This window comes from Pelophylax lessonae (assembly GCF_965119305.1).
Source record: "Pelophylax lessonae genome assembly, chromosome: 5".
NCBI lineage: Eukaryota > Metazoa > Chordata > Amphibia > Anura > Ranidae > Pelophylax > Pelophylax lessonae.
In genome coordinates this window covers 67,165,373-67,180,585 of record NC_138772.1, presented here as the reverse complement: position 1 = coordinate 67,180,585, position 15,213 = coordinate 67,165,373, and positions in this window count along the sequence as shown.

Genomic DNA, 15,213 nt, shown 5'->3' with positions numbered 1-15,213 from the left:
CATACACATATATGTATATATATATACACATACACATATATAGGTGTGAAAGTAGCAGAACACTATGCTTGCGCTAATGAAATAATTAACACCCATATGGCTTCTCTCCTTTCACATCTATATGTGTGTATGTGTATAAATACATATAAGTGTGTGTGTATATATACCCCTATACAGAATTTCAGATGTTTTGCCTGCCTCCAAAGATCCCCAAAAAATGCCCAAAAAAAACGCCTGCTGCAAAAACACACCTGGGCGTTTTTGTAGCTGGCGTTTTTTTGGGGCTTTTTTGGGCGTCTTTGGAGGAAAGGGATATCTAGTGTAGTTAGGGTACTATTTTCCACTATAATTAGATTTAATAGATTTCCTCTATAACTAATAATTGCTAAATGACACTTTGAAGCAGAAGTAACAGAACTGCTTCCACTCTCTTCCACAGCCCTGTATTAAAATGGTAGAAATTTGGCGGGGCTATCTTATATACTGGGGGGCGTATTCACTAATGATTGGCCTCTGGACCCCCTAGTCACTCCAATCACATTCCTAGCATTCTCCTGCCCCCTCAATTGGCTTTTACTGATGGTTCTGGTCCAATCACGGGCTTTTAAAGCCCAGTTCCTGTCCCATTGCATTTTGGTCGGTTCTGGTTGCCGAATTCCGAACTTTTTCAGCAAAAAGTTCGGAATTCGGCCGAACCTCGAACAGTCAATTTTCGACTTGAACCAATGGTCGACCCGAACCATTCGATCATCCCTAGTCATGAGTAGAGATGAACTTGGGTTCAGTCCAAACCTAGAAGGAATCGGTCAGTGTCAGGGCATTCTGCATATTAGGTCAATGAAGAAAAAAGTATCCAAGAGGCACTGGGATGTTGATGTGAGTTTATACAAAATAATGAGAAGACAAAAACATTCAGAGAGTTCACTGGCTCAGGTTAGGCTGCTTGGAACAAACAAGTCTTTCCTCCTGTGAGTTACCAGAAAAAAACATGAAAGAAGCGTCAGACCAAAGAATAAAATTATCCAAAATAATTTGCTGGTTTACACTAAAATATATCATACACATTTCAGGGGCCAGAGGACATTCCCTCTTAATCAGTTAAAATAAGAACCTTGAGGGTTCCCATTTTAGGGAAGCTAATTGCTGCACTAGGAAAGTTACTAGATCCACAATGGAAAGCTATATTTTGAGTCCATTCAAGCTCATTTTAACTGAAACCCTGATGAGGGTGGAGTTTTTTCTGCCTCTCGAAACACTTTGACTGTTTTTTTGTGTAAATCAATAAATTCATTTGGACTCCTTTAATTATTGGTCTGACACTCCTCCCACTGACGCACGTTTTTTCATGCTTATAAAGTCAATGGCATTTACCTATTATGGCCACATGGCTATATTGTTATGCCAATGATGTCACAAGCACCCCCTTCTGTTAATGTATGTGCAGCTGCAGGGTATACCCTGGCCAAAGCTGATTGGCCCATCACAGACAGCTCCCTTCCAAGTTCTGCCAAACTAGTTCAGACCTAATTTAGGGCAATTATCAACAACAGAGATACAGACAGCAATAAAAGCCTAAATCTAAAGGAAAAGGCTTTAGATACACTTTAAATCAACCAAAACAACAAAGTAGCACAGCCATATATATGATTGAATATTAATAGTAAACCTAATGAAAATAAATCAATGCAAGCATAATGTGTGCATGTGGCCAGTGTTGAAGATATTGTAAACGATCACCTTGTAAAACAATCCATTCAGTTTAAAATAGAAATACAAAAGACAAAATATTTGTTTATAGATATAAACAAGCATTATAAGGAGGCAACAGGGGGGAGCTGGGGGGGATCAACAGTACTCTGAGCTTGCCAGTGAAAGGCTGTGCAGGGGGGGTTGTCAGGACAAGTCTAATCATTGGAGGAGAGCAGGCTGAGTTCCCAACACAGCTAGAGAATTGACCATGCTATGCTCTCCTGCTTAGTGTGGTCAGTTTTTTAATAGGAAAGCAGAGGGACTTGCAAGAACACCAGGGATTTCACACAAAGGAAGAAATAAGAGAATAGAAGACTTTTTCATACAAGTACATGGTACAACAGGCACATATCAGTAATATAAAATGTTGGGGTAACAAACACTTTAAATAAAAGCTGAACTAAGGGCAAGAAAAAAATAGTTTACATATATTCATCGAAAGCTACAAAGAATTGTTCACCAACTCCATCTGCATACCCAGATATTACATTGAAAAAGTGACATCATCTGTATATAGCCTGAGCAGAGAGTGGAGCTGTAGGAAGAACTCAACAGGCCCCACCCCCTACTGGCTGTCTGCAGAATACTACAGAAGGGGGCGGATACAAGACCAGTCACCCTGCACAAGGAGAGAGAGCAGCAGTGATCTTTATTATAAGAAGTTCCTGCACAGATACAGTTTTAATCTTAATTACTGCACAAATCTGGAAAAAATACACAAAGCATACCAACATTCCAGTAAGAATACAAATGCTTCTTGCATTCAGACAATATTTTCTTATCGCAGAGTTCTGCTTTAAGGGCTGATTCACACCTTTACTCACTTTTTGTACTGTTCAGGTCTGCAGAAGGCATGCACAGACCTGGTAGCCAGCCCAACAGCCAACTAAGGGAGCATTCAAAGCAGGCTGACAATAATGCAGTTAAATGCAAGGCTGTGGTTTAGCATTGTCAGCCTGCAAATGTTCATGCTGCTCCTGGTAGAATATCCAGGCAAGAAACTTTGCAACAATTTCTCAAATAATTATTTACCCAAAAAACTATATACAGTGTGACATGAGGCCAAACATAATGAAAAATCTATTTTTGGATCACACACTCTTTAAATTGTACTGTCTCCAGGATACCACTAGAGGGCACACTTATATGTACTGTAATCATGAAAATATGGCATCCCAAGCATGCAGAAAATATGAAAATTGTGCCAAAATTCCTCTAAAGGTTGTTACAATAATAGCACAAAATTAATACTTACAGAAAATGCACAACAGTTTCCCTTTAATAATTTTCTACAGACCTAGTTCAGACCTGTTTATTTAGTATGGAAAACCTCAATTATTTTTGTCACGTATAACCTGCAATTTATCAGACACGCTATGTCATTATGTCAACAGGTTAAAAAAAAAGGTCTAGTGGGTTTTGCTCCTAATTTGTCTTTGGAGAAATATTTTACTTTCTTAGCCATGCCTGTGGACTTGCATTCAATACTAATCTCCTCCTATATTTTATTTCTACAACACGCTCAGCAAACAAACCGCTCATACTAAATGAAATATTTCCAAAGGGTACAATCAACTCTTTTCTGTATATTGCTTTTCATTGTACATTGCTTCTAACTCTTGCAACTGTAATTTGTAAACTATCAAGGGAAAGCTCAGTTGCCATGAGCTAAGGAGTTATTAAAGTGGGGATATTACATAATGCTGGATGCAATTTATGGGGCAATTCTCTCATCTTGGAAAGCTGTGTATAGGCTAGCAATGTTATTTTTTTAAGTGATTAAAAAGTTCCCTTTTGATATTCTGATATACAAATAGTAGGTTTAGGGAAGTAATTAAGGGCTGTTTGGCCCTTTTTTAGTATTTAAAGAGCATCTGTATGAGCAGCATGCCATGGAAGCATCCCCATGAACCACATTGGAGTACTGAAGTGTGGTAAAGCAGAACCAATTTTAAAAAATTTAAAATTCATGTTATATTTAAGCCTATCAGGGAGTAACACCTGTAATGGTGTTGAGCGTTAGGACACCATTTTGTCTTCTCGGCATCCATTTTGTTTAGTGACCCAGGCTCTTTGAGCGAAAGTAGCCCCCACCTTTCCCTAATCAGTATGCAAACTCAAACCAAGCTTTATCTGCACATTCTAGCAGAAGTCCTGTCTCCAAGAACACAGCATGAGGTCATGAAGCAGATCTTATCTCAAACCACATCCTGACCGGCCAGGTTGTAAAATCTTATCTGAGAACAGATGTCCACAACAGGCTGTGTGGAATTCCACAAGCCCAGTTGTTAATTAAAAGTTAACACTTACATGTCACAAATCCATATCCAAGTCATAACTTTTTACCCGAACATGACACATTGACAAAAAGTAGATATTTGGATGCCAGATAAAATACCGATCGAATTAAGATCAAACTTGATCACTGTCGTTGCTAGGGGAGACAAGCTAGCGATCAGATGCCTTACAGGTCAGAGGTTATTCCGAGATAACCCGTGTTTGGTGTCTGTGAATAGTAGATTCAATACCGTACCATAAAATATCAGTTTCAAGCATGTAACCGTTACATACCTCAAGATATGAGTTCTGTTAATAATCTGTCTAAGCGGGAGGTTCTTTGCCAGGGTCTGAGTCTAGGGCCACCCAGGGCCACTGTGTTCATTGGTCAAGGATCTCTGGTGACACCCCCTGCAGTCTCAGAGGAAAAGGACAGAAGCAGATGGTTTAGCAGTTCTCATTCTACCATCCAAGCAATAACATCGCTTAAGAGAAGGACCGATCACATGTTCAGCTTCTGATAATACCAGGACTTTTGAATGCAAGTATTTTCATTTCTAATTCTTATCTATTCTTCTACATTGCTGAATTGTGTCTCTGTTTCTTTGTAACCCAGTTTTCTGTAAATATTTTTATTTGCACCAATTTTAACCTTTTTTATAATTAAACCTTATTTTGAAAAGTGTTAATTTTGTCTCTAAGCTCTTAAACGCAAGCTAACCAGAACCTGCCTCTTGGAAGAGCGCTACTGTGTAGAATAAACCCCCTGAACATTCTTGTCTGAGGTGACAGTGTGTGTTACAGATGGTTATTCTAAGGTCATAATTGCTATTTCTAAAATTACGAGCGTCCTCTGGGCTCATTATAACGTAGAGGTGGTGGCAGAGAAAGGGTTAATTGTTTAATTAGCCCGGTGACAATGGCTCTCAGTCTGCTGAGAAGAGGGAAAACACGCCACGGCCTGAAGAAGGAGCGCATGCTCCGATAACGCGTCTCCGTAAGCGTCCCGCATCACCACCAGGAGTGACGTCAGGATCCCAGGACCCACGAGTGCCAGCGTTCCACCAGCTGACGGGGAGCCCGCGGGCACCACCGAGGCCGCCCCTGCACATATAGAGGAACCCCCCTGCCGCAATCATCGGGACCCACTGCTTCCACCACAAGGACCCGCTCCAGTGATGCCCCTGATGATCAACATTTCTTGGTTAACTGCCTTTCATTCACCGACAAAATGTGAGTGTGTTACTGCTGCACATACTTCAATAAATGTCTTGCTGCACTTAGAAGGCGCTGCGTTGTTTTCCCTATTGTCTCCCCCCAGAGATCACTTCTGTCTCTTCCGCCGACAGCCGCTACAGTGGACAGCTACCCCCTGAACTTTGGGGGCCCCCCTACCCCCAGTTGTTTCCTTTCCCCCTCCTCCCCCCTCCCCCGGGTCCCCAGGACCAGCCCCAACTGAGGCCTCTTCTTGCGCCAATTTACCACTCAACCATTGGCTCTAAGTCTGCTGGCATCTAGATTGTGGTCCCGCAAGCTGGACAATCTGTGTGTCGGGTGCAGCGAAGAGTGGCATTGTTACGCAAGTGACGGCAGGGTGTGAGATTGCATGGTCTTTGGTCATGAGTTGGATGAGAAGGCCAGGGGTCTGATACCCGCCACCGTCACATCACCCTTCCTGCTTGTTCATAGAGATGCGCTTTGGTTTTGGCTTGGGCTCCACCCAAACCCATGTTTAGCTGAATAGAGAAGAAAGCTGTCAGTGTCAGGCCAGTGCTAAGTTGCCATATTAGGTCAGTGATATCATGAGCATCCCCACCCCTATTTATAAATTCAGCTACAGGGCGGCGACTTTCACTGACAGCAGCTTTCCATGTTCAGACCAACTCTACACCTATCCCTACTTGTCAGTTACACCATATGGCTAATTGTTAGCATGCTGTTTATACAGACATACTCTATGCGCAATAGTTCTCATATATTATATTGTAATAATGATTCTAACACTGGATGGTGGTGATATGTTTACTGATTTTCTGCCAAGAGTCCCTGTTTTTGTGCAAAAGTTTGCTAGAAATTTGTAAGGGTGCATATAGCAGTGTGCTGAGGGTTAATTCTAAATTTTCTGTTTAATATTGTTGCCTCTTAATTCACTGTAATTTTTATTTCTGGATAAAGAGTGCATTGTCTTTGCTTCTTCAAATGCTGTCTACAGAAAAGGCTTACATGATGTGCAGCATGTCTGTGTAATATTTCTAGCCATTGTGTCCTACATAATACACTATAACTTTAATTTTATGTTAAAACCTGCCTCTTCATTCCTTCTTCAAATTTAGCCTATAAAACTGCTTACATTATGTGCAGGGTATCTGTGCTATACTGCTGGCTTTTCTCTTTAAAGCAATTCACTGCAATTCTTTTATGGATAAAAAGTGCATTGTCTCTCTTTATCTCCAGTGCATTGTCTCTCTTTATCTCCAAATGTAGCCTACTATAAAGGCTTGCATGATGTGCTGCGTGTTTGTGTGCAAAGAAGTAGTGGAACCGCACTCAGGTAGATGAAAGTAAAATAATACTTATTTATTCTTCAAATCATAGATGAACAGACAGTGCAGGGGAACAGGCAATCCAAAGGTTAACGCGTTTCACGGCACATACAGCCGCTTACTCATAACCGTTATGAGTAAGCGGCTGTATGTGCCGTGAAACGCGTTAACCTTTGGATTGCCTGTTCCCCTGCACTGTCTGTTCATCTATGATTTGAAGAATAAATAAGTATTATTTTACTTTCATCTACCTGAGTGCGGTTCCACTACTTCTTTGCACTTCATCCGGATGACGGGTCTTACCAGCACCAGGTTGGACTTACACACCTGAGCGGCTCCTTCTTTCCCATACCCTGCGTGTTTGTGTAACATCATGACTCTTGTCTCTGACTGTAAATTTTATTTCTTCTTCAAAAATCCTTTGTCTCTCCCTCTTCAATTGTGGCCTACTTAATTATCACATTCAGGTGATCCTTACAGCATACACATTATTCTCTTATTCTGAGCATTTGAAGATTTGCACTGTTGGTTACCAAAGAGGTTACTCTATACCCTTTGTTAGGTTCCTAAACTTTTGACAAACTTCATATTTGTACACCTGAATATTTATGTCCGAGAATACTCTATGCTTTGAACCATCTTTTGTTTTTTTGCTTTTTGTTTGTATCCACATCATTGGTATAATAATCTTAGGTTGAACAAAAAAACAAATGTGGCCTACTAAAAAGGTTTACCTGATATGCAATGGGTCAGTGTAATATTTTTGGCTCGTGTCTCTGACAAAAACCACTGTAGTTTTAGTTTCTGGATAAAAAGTTCTGGTCTTTCTCACTTCAAATGTGGCCTACAAAACCACTTACATGGTGTGCATTGTGTCTGTGCTTTTTTGCTGGCTCTTGTCTTTGACTTAATACAGCTCTGGCTGTACTTCTCCTTTAATCCTTTGCCTAATAGAAAGAATCTCAAGAATGGACAGAATCTCAAGAATTGCCTCCCAATAATTGCAATGCTGTTCGCATTAAATTTTTCCATTTGTGGATTTTATGATGACGAGTTTTCTAAATGTTCCACCAGATTCACCCATCTCTTCTTGTGTATGGTATATAGGCATTCCATGTGCACTTGAGATAGATTTGCAATGACTTTGAGATGGTTCTAAGTTTATTCTTAGGTGTCTTTGACCTCCTTCTTACCTGCTTCAAGATGCTTTTCATTGCCATTACTTGTATAAGAAGAAAAACAGTTCTGACAGGAACAAAAGCTTATGGACACTGGTCCTTAAAGTGTACATATTGGCAAAATTTCCCTCACCTTCTGTTCTAGTGACAATTCAAAAAATGTGTGTTTTTTTCCCCTCACTTTCTGTACTGGGAACACCAAGAGCGGAGAAAACCTGATGAAATTTTGAAATCTTCCATATTCTATCCAAAACTAAACTAAACTATTGGCTTTATATACACTTTTGATTTTTTGGAGACACAAGTAAAAAGTCAACGAATACCAGTAGGGCCATATCACATAAGTGATCCTGTTGCTAGTGAGTAGCGACAACTTTAACATGACAGAATCACTAACAACCCATTCATATAATTACTTTGCAGTAATGCGAGTTGCATTCCATTTTGTTACGGTGCTCTGCAATAAATGATACATGCACCATTTAAGGCAGTCCTTTCAAATGAATGGACTGCATTAACACCCTGCACGTCAATGGTGTGAATGAACCCTAGGAGGCCACTTTCACCTGCAAAGTCACCCTGCCATGGCCACTTTACTAGCAAATGAGATTTTGCCAATTTTAGGGTCAGTGTGAAGGCAATGCCCATTTAAGGGAATTGGTTTTGTCACCTGCTGCTTCTGGCAATATATCACTGTAGTGGACATCAACCTTACAATACTCAAAGGTTATTACATACAGATTTCATATACCTGTAAGCCTAATCTTAATACAGATATGTGTATCATGCAAACATACAATTTTTATGTTACTGAAACTTTAGTGTTTATGGACTGGTTGTTAAAAAAAAAAAAATAAATCAGCGTGACCAAAGAATTGGCTTGAAATGGGCATTATCTTATGTCAATAGATAGCCTTAGTTTCACCAAGCAAGAGAAAGCAATTATGCAAAACAGAATAACAAAACATTACACTAAAGCTATCTCAGCACATAAATTGTCTTGGAAAGTATATAAACAGCGTGAGATGTTTCTGCAAGAGGAAAGCTATGTATAAAGAGACAATTGAAACAACGGTTTTAAGCGAGCGGTAATCTTATTAAGACTCCCATCTGAGTGATGTCCGCTTGCGGGTACATTCCTTTCTTATGTTCAAACTGTGACAATAATTGTGAAGACTCAGTGAACTGAGATACACCAGATGACTTTCCTCTCCACAATCTTGGTTGCTTTTTCCTTACTTCGATACTAGTTAACATGGCGCGTCAACCACACGCCAACATGGTGCGTCAACCAAGGGTGAGGATGTTGTATCAAAACATTTTAATAGTAAATTTGTACTGTATTCTTTTGTTATAACACAGTGTTTACAGATAATTGTGTCAGAAGAGTGGGCTCTATTTTAGAAGTTTTTTCAGCTCCTTGCCTGTCATCTTCTGGGGTCCCTTCTTGACCATCCAACTCAAATACCAAGTATAGCAGTTGAGAGGTCCAACTTCACTGGATGCATGCTTGTATGAGGAAGTTAAAGCAGATCTTTACTCTCCCCCCATTTATTTTTACCCCTGCGTAACGATGGGTGTCTTCTGCACAGTTTAGATATCCACCCACTCAGCAAATCCAGCGTTTAGCGGGTGCGCCTCCCATATAGCATACAAAATGAACAATGTATATTGTAGCCTAACACGCATAATGAAAAGTATATAAAAAGTGAAAATTCAAAAGCAATAAAGAGAATAAAAGCCTACATAGTGGCAGCCCAATAAAGAGAAGTTGTACTTGGTTCTAAGGTTTGTGCACCCCCCCCCCCAATTCCTGCAACTGCTTATACTCAACATCCATTCTCTCTCCCACCATTCTGTTGACCCGTTATAGTGAAGGCAAGCCCTGTGTACACTCCAAACCGATCTTGTTAAAGCTTACCCAGTGCTAGGGACCCTTATCCTGCTTGGTCACCCAGTGCTGCATCATGTTGGGAATGGGAATTGGGAATGCTGGGAATGGGAAAGGGTAACATGCTTCCTATACACCTTACATTTCTCCTACACGAGAGCAAAGCACTGGAGGACGTCAGAGGAAAATATTAGCAGCAGGAGAGACTAGTATGCAAACATGCAAACTGTTCATAGGAAAAGCATAGGTTCACTTTAAAGTCCAACTCAGAGCTCTCAAAGTGATTCCCTTTCCCCAGAGGTCCCCATATTTTTGTTTTTTACTCTTTTCAGGTGACTTTAGGCTGGTCACGTGATGTGCACAGTCCTTTTTCAATTCAAATCTTCTCCAGCAGTGGGCAGCCAGGACCGCTGATATCCACACTACTCTATACAATACTGTATGTGAAGCCCCCTCAGGGAGCAGGTCCATGATCCCCTTAGTCTTATGGGCATAATGACACTGAGTGAAGACATCTGGTGGTGGAAAGGAATCACCATGGTGGGACAGTATCGGAAAGGAGGCGAGTATTACAGCCAAAGTTTCTTTCTTCTTTTAGACAGAGACAATTGAGTACTGTCCGTGATACTTTTTTTATTTGCACTAACATACAATTTTTCAGGACAAGCTTTCGGGGTATGTCCCCTTCATCAAGATCCAAGCAGTACCACTAATACGGCTACAATGACCTCAAGCATGATGGAAGATTTCTTCTTTTATAAATCTGCTGGGAGCCCCCTTTTAAAAAACAAATTGTCTAGAGTTGGCTTTTAGGTGTAAGTTAAAAACAATATACAAATGTTTGCTGCATTTGGATGAAGACATCCTTAGTTTATGGCCCCTGTTGAGACAGAATGTCTAGCAAGTATGGTTCCTAGTGATGCACACCTACAACGTACTGTACATTACTAAAAAACATCGAAATGCATGGCCTGTCTGTTTGCTGGAAGCAGATGTTGCTGGTAAATAACAGAGTGAAGGACAGGAACAATGACAGGCTATTATCAGGCATGTTTTATTCAAGGTCACAGTACAGTGTTTGGAAGACACAGGAGAGGTAAAGCACATAACAGTTGTTGCTCTTAGGGTCCCGGGTAGTAAAATCTCTACAGGTATACGGAATGTATAGGGAATGTATAGATTTTCTGCATATTTTCTGTATTTTTTCAAGCTTGGAACTAAAAAAAATTGTATATACATTTTAGTTATTTTTGTCAGGTATATGGATACATCATATTTACTACTGGCAACCAGTAGGTTGTGCACACAAAGCAGTTGTTTACACTTATGCTAAAAAATTTTACTGCTAGGTTTGCTACTAATGGCCTAGTATAGTTCTGTCTACTGTTCAGGTCTGTTCACTACTGAATGAGATTTCCAGTAAAAGAAAAACTGCCCAAAAATGATCACTGGTATGTTATGCAAAGTGTAATGGATGCACCTTTTATTAAGGTTTGTGTACATGGGCATTGCTGTAAAAGGCTGACTTTTGTATTTGAATGCAGCAGCTCTAAAATGCATGCATTTGAATGCAAATCACAGCAAAATGTGTTTTTTTTTTCAGTCCTGTAATTCCTGTAAAAAAAAATAAATATGTGATACAAAAAATGCAAATAAAATATTTCAAAAAAACAGTTTTTTACCTTAGGGGTAATACCATGATCTATGCAAACAACCTATTTAAATATGCTTTGAGTATGTCAAATTTTTTCTTTGTGCAGTACAAAATAAAAATATTGAAACGGAAAGTATTTTACAGTGCCTTGAAAAAGTATTTATACCCCTTGAATTTGTCCACATTTTGTCATGTTACAACCAAAATCGTAAATGTATTTTTTGGGGATTTTGTGTGATAGGCCAACACAATTGGTATATAGAATGGAAAGAAATTGGCGTTAGGCACCAACAATCCTGCGCAATGGATAAAAAAAATGAGATGTATATGATAGGATTGTTTCAAATCAGAAACAAATATGTGAATAATATAAATGAAGGGAGCCCCAGCATAAATGTAAAAACGTGAAAATGTGACAAAATTATATAGTGAAATATAATAGCTGCACTCTACCTAATAAAATTTATATCAAATAAATTGTGCAATACCATGTGCTGTGAATTTGTGTAAACAAACAATGAACTATATTACAATACCCAAATGGTTGGTATTTTTAAGTGAGTATGTGTTTAAACAAAACCAATAAACAATACATAAAAATATAAATATAATGCCAAAAAAAAAAACGTGACAAAATAATCCCAACATAGGAATATATATAAATCACTGCAAACAGTCCAACATGGATGAAAAAGCTGAAGAGTCCTAAATTGTGCTTCTTCCAACAGAAAGACACCTCCACCAAATCACAGAGTCACCCGGTGAGTCAGGCTGCTTACCAGATATGGTGGACCCCTGTGTCTGACCCTTGAGAACGTCAGCTGCGTGCTGATGAAACGCGTCGGGACGTCTGATCGCATTACGCCTAGCCACGCAATTTCTGGCTCTGGGGTGGAACGCAAGCTAGAACGCGGAAGTGCGTTCACCCGGCGTTCGCATTGTGATTGATCTGCTCTGACTAAAGAAAACCCATTGTAAGTTTTATTCCACTAATAAATTTATATTATACCGACTTACTTCACCATGGAGCTCTCCTTTTTTATTTATGCATGATATTATTGGAGCATTATATCTGGTATTTACTTCATGGTGGCCGCAGCGTTGTGAGATCTGGTCTGATGGATACAGTGGGAACCTATCATTAACCCTGTCTATACCTATGAGAAAGGTCCTTACTGACCCCTTATAATGTAGGGGTCCACCATATCTGGTAAGCAGTCTGACTCCCCGGGTGACTCTGAGATTTGGTGGAGGTGTCTTTCTTTAAACACATACTCACTTAAAAATACCAACCATTTGGGTATTGTAATATAGTTCATTGTTTGTTTACACAAATTCACAGCACATGGTATTTCCCAATTTATTTGATATAAATTTTATTTGGTAGAGCACAGCTAATATATTTCACTATATAATTTTGTCACAATTGGTATATAATTGTGAAGTGGAAGCAATGGTTTTTAAAATGATTTAATAATCATTATATGAATGGTGTGGCATGCATTTGTATTCACCCCCCACTGAGTCAATACTTTGTAGAACCACCTTTCACTGCAAATACAGCTGCAAGTAACAGACGTTCCCCATCCAATCTGACAGAACTTGAGCTATTTTGCACAGAAGAATGGGCAAAAAAAATCACTCTCTAGATGTGCAAAACTGGTAGAGACATCCCCAAAAAGACTTGCAACTGTAATTTCAGTGAACGGTGGTTCTACAAAGTATTGACCTAGGGGGGCTGAATACAAATGCATGCCACACTTTTCCCATATTTTTTTGTAAACAATTTTGAAAACCATTTATTATTTTCCTTCCACTTCACAATTATGTGCCACTTTGTGTTGGTCTATCATATAAAACCCCAATAAAATACACTTACATTTTTAGTTGTAACATGACAAAATGTGGAAAATTTCAAGGGGTATGAATACTTTTTAAGGGCACTGTATGTAAGCCATTGTTAAATGTATGACTGGTACCTGAAAAGTCCCAGATTTGTTTTGTTTTCTTCTTCTCTTTGGCATTTTGTAAGCTTTCTTACAATAAACTCCCTTACAATAAGCGCCGGTTCACATTACCGCGACGCTACTTCCAGGGGCGACCTCCGAGATCGCGGTGCGAGCAGCGCGCCGCGACCTCGGAGCGGCCGCCACGGACTTCATAACATTGAAGTCTATGGCGGTCGCCTCCTGGTCGCCCCAAAGAAGCTCCGGACCCTTTTTCTAGGTCAGAGCGACTTGTGTCGCTCCTATTAGAACGGGTCCGTAGCTTCCCTATGGGAGGCGACCTGCGGCGACCTGTGAGGCGACCAGGTCGCCTCACAGGTCGCCCTAGTGTGAACCGAGCCTTAAGCCTAATTGAACTTTTAGTCTAAATAAGCTCCAGATGCATCAAAACAAAATATGTTCAAAGTCTTGCAGTTCATTTGCGATCGGTTAAAAAGCAGTGGTCTCTCTTCAGAGGTCAGCTGCATTCCCTGTGAGTCAGAGATAGAGCTCTCCAATCAGCAGACAGTCCAAGCTTTGCTGATTGCAGAGCTTTGGGCCCAACTCAGTAGGAGGTGCGTAAGGCATCTGCAAAGAGATCACTGCTTTCAAAAAGGCAGCTGCTGGCAGAAGACAGGCTTTTCTACTCTGGCTATAGCTGGTTTAGAAAGAAAATGAGATTTTATACATTGAACACTTTTTTTTGTTTTGATGCATATAAGAATGTATCTTGCCAATAGACCACACCCTACTTCAGTGGCTGACTGGAGGCTACATGGAAAGGTATGTGCAACGTCTGAAGACTTCTTATAAGGATGAAGTACACGCAGGATCTCTCTGACACACAGACACAGGTCTCTGCCCTGGAAAGCCAGTATTTCCAGCTTCAGAACACTATTGAGACACAGCTCCAATACACTATGACCACTGACAATAAAAATGACTTTGCTATCTTGGTTCTTGATGACCTGGAGAAAAGAAGTCAGCTCAAAAATGTGAGGAAATTCAGGAAAGGCTGCTGGCTCACAGGAGGCTTTGCATACCTACATTTAAAGGTATAATAAATAGGGTTGAGCGGACACCTAGATGTCCGTGTTCGACGGGTTCGGCCGAACTTTAAAAAAAAGTCCGGGTCCGTGTCCCGGACTTTTACCGAACTTTTCCCGGACACCGAACCCCATTGAAGTCAATGGGGACCCGAACTTTAAGGCACTAAAATGGCTCTAAAACACCAAAGGAAAGGGCTAGAGTGCTGCAAATGGCAGCAAAACGTAATTAAGAGCATGGCAAGTGCTCTGCAAACAAATGTGGATAGGGAAATAACTTAAAACAACAAAAAAAAACAGAAAAATAAAACAATGTTCTTCTTCATCTCTGAAGGACGAGGCCCATATGGAGTAGGAGGGAGGTTGAGGTGGTGGTGGATGTGGCGGTGACATAGGCGTGCGCACAGGGTGTGCTGGGTGTGCCTGGGCACACCCTAATCACCTAGGGCACATAGCATTGCCAGTGAGGAGATGGGAAAGATCTCCCTGGGACCTGCTCTGCTCTATTTCTCCTTGCCTACAGGTACATGGCCCCGATACATTACTCTCCCTGCTGGCAAACACATGCATGTGTATTTCAACTTTGGGGTGCACACCTTAATGCAATAGGCTGCGCACACCTATGGGCGGTGTAGGTGGAAGCGGCGGTGGAGGAGGACCAGGGCCGGATTAACAGCATCATGGGCTTGGTGCTGAGGATTTTGAAGGGCCTTAAGGGCCGTGCCTTGCCATGCACCCAGAGGAGGAAGGGTGCAGCCATGCATGCCTAATTCAACATGGGATGCTGTCTCTGAAGCCCATAAACACATCCATGCATCGCCAACTGTCCCTCCTTGTCCGGCCTTCACGCTGTGTGGGGAGGTTCTGAGGGTGCTGCCTGGGGAAGCGAG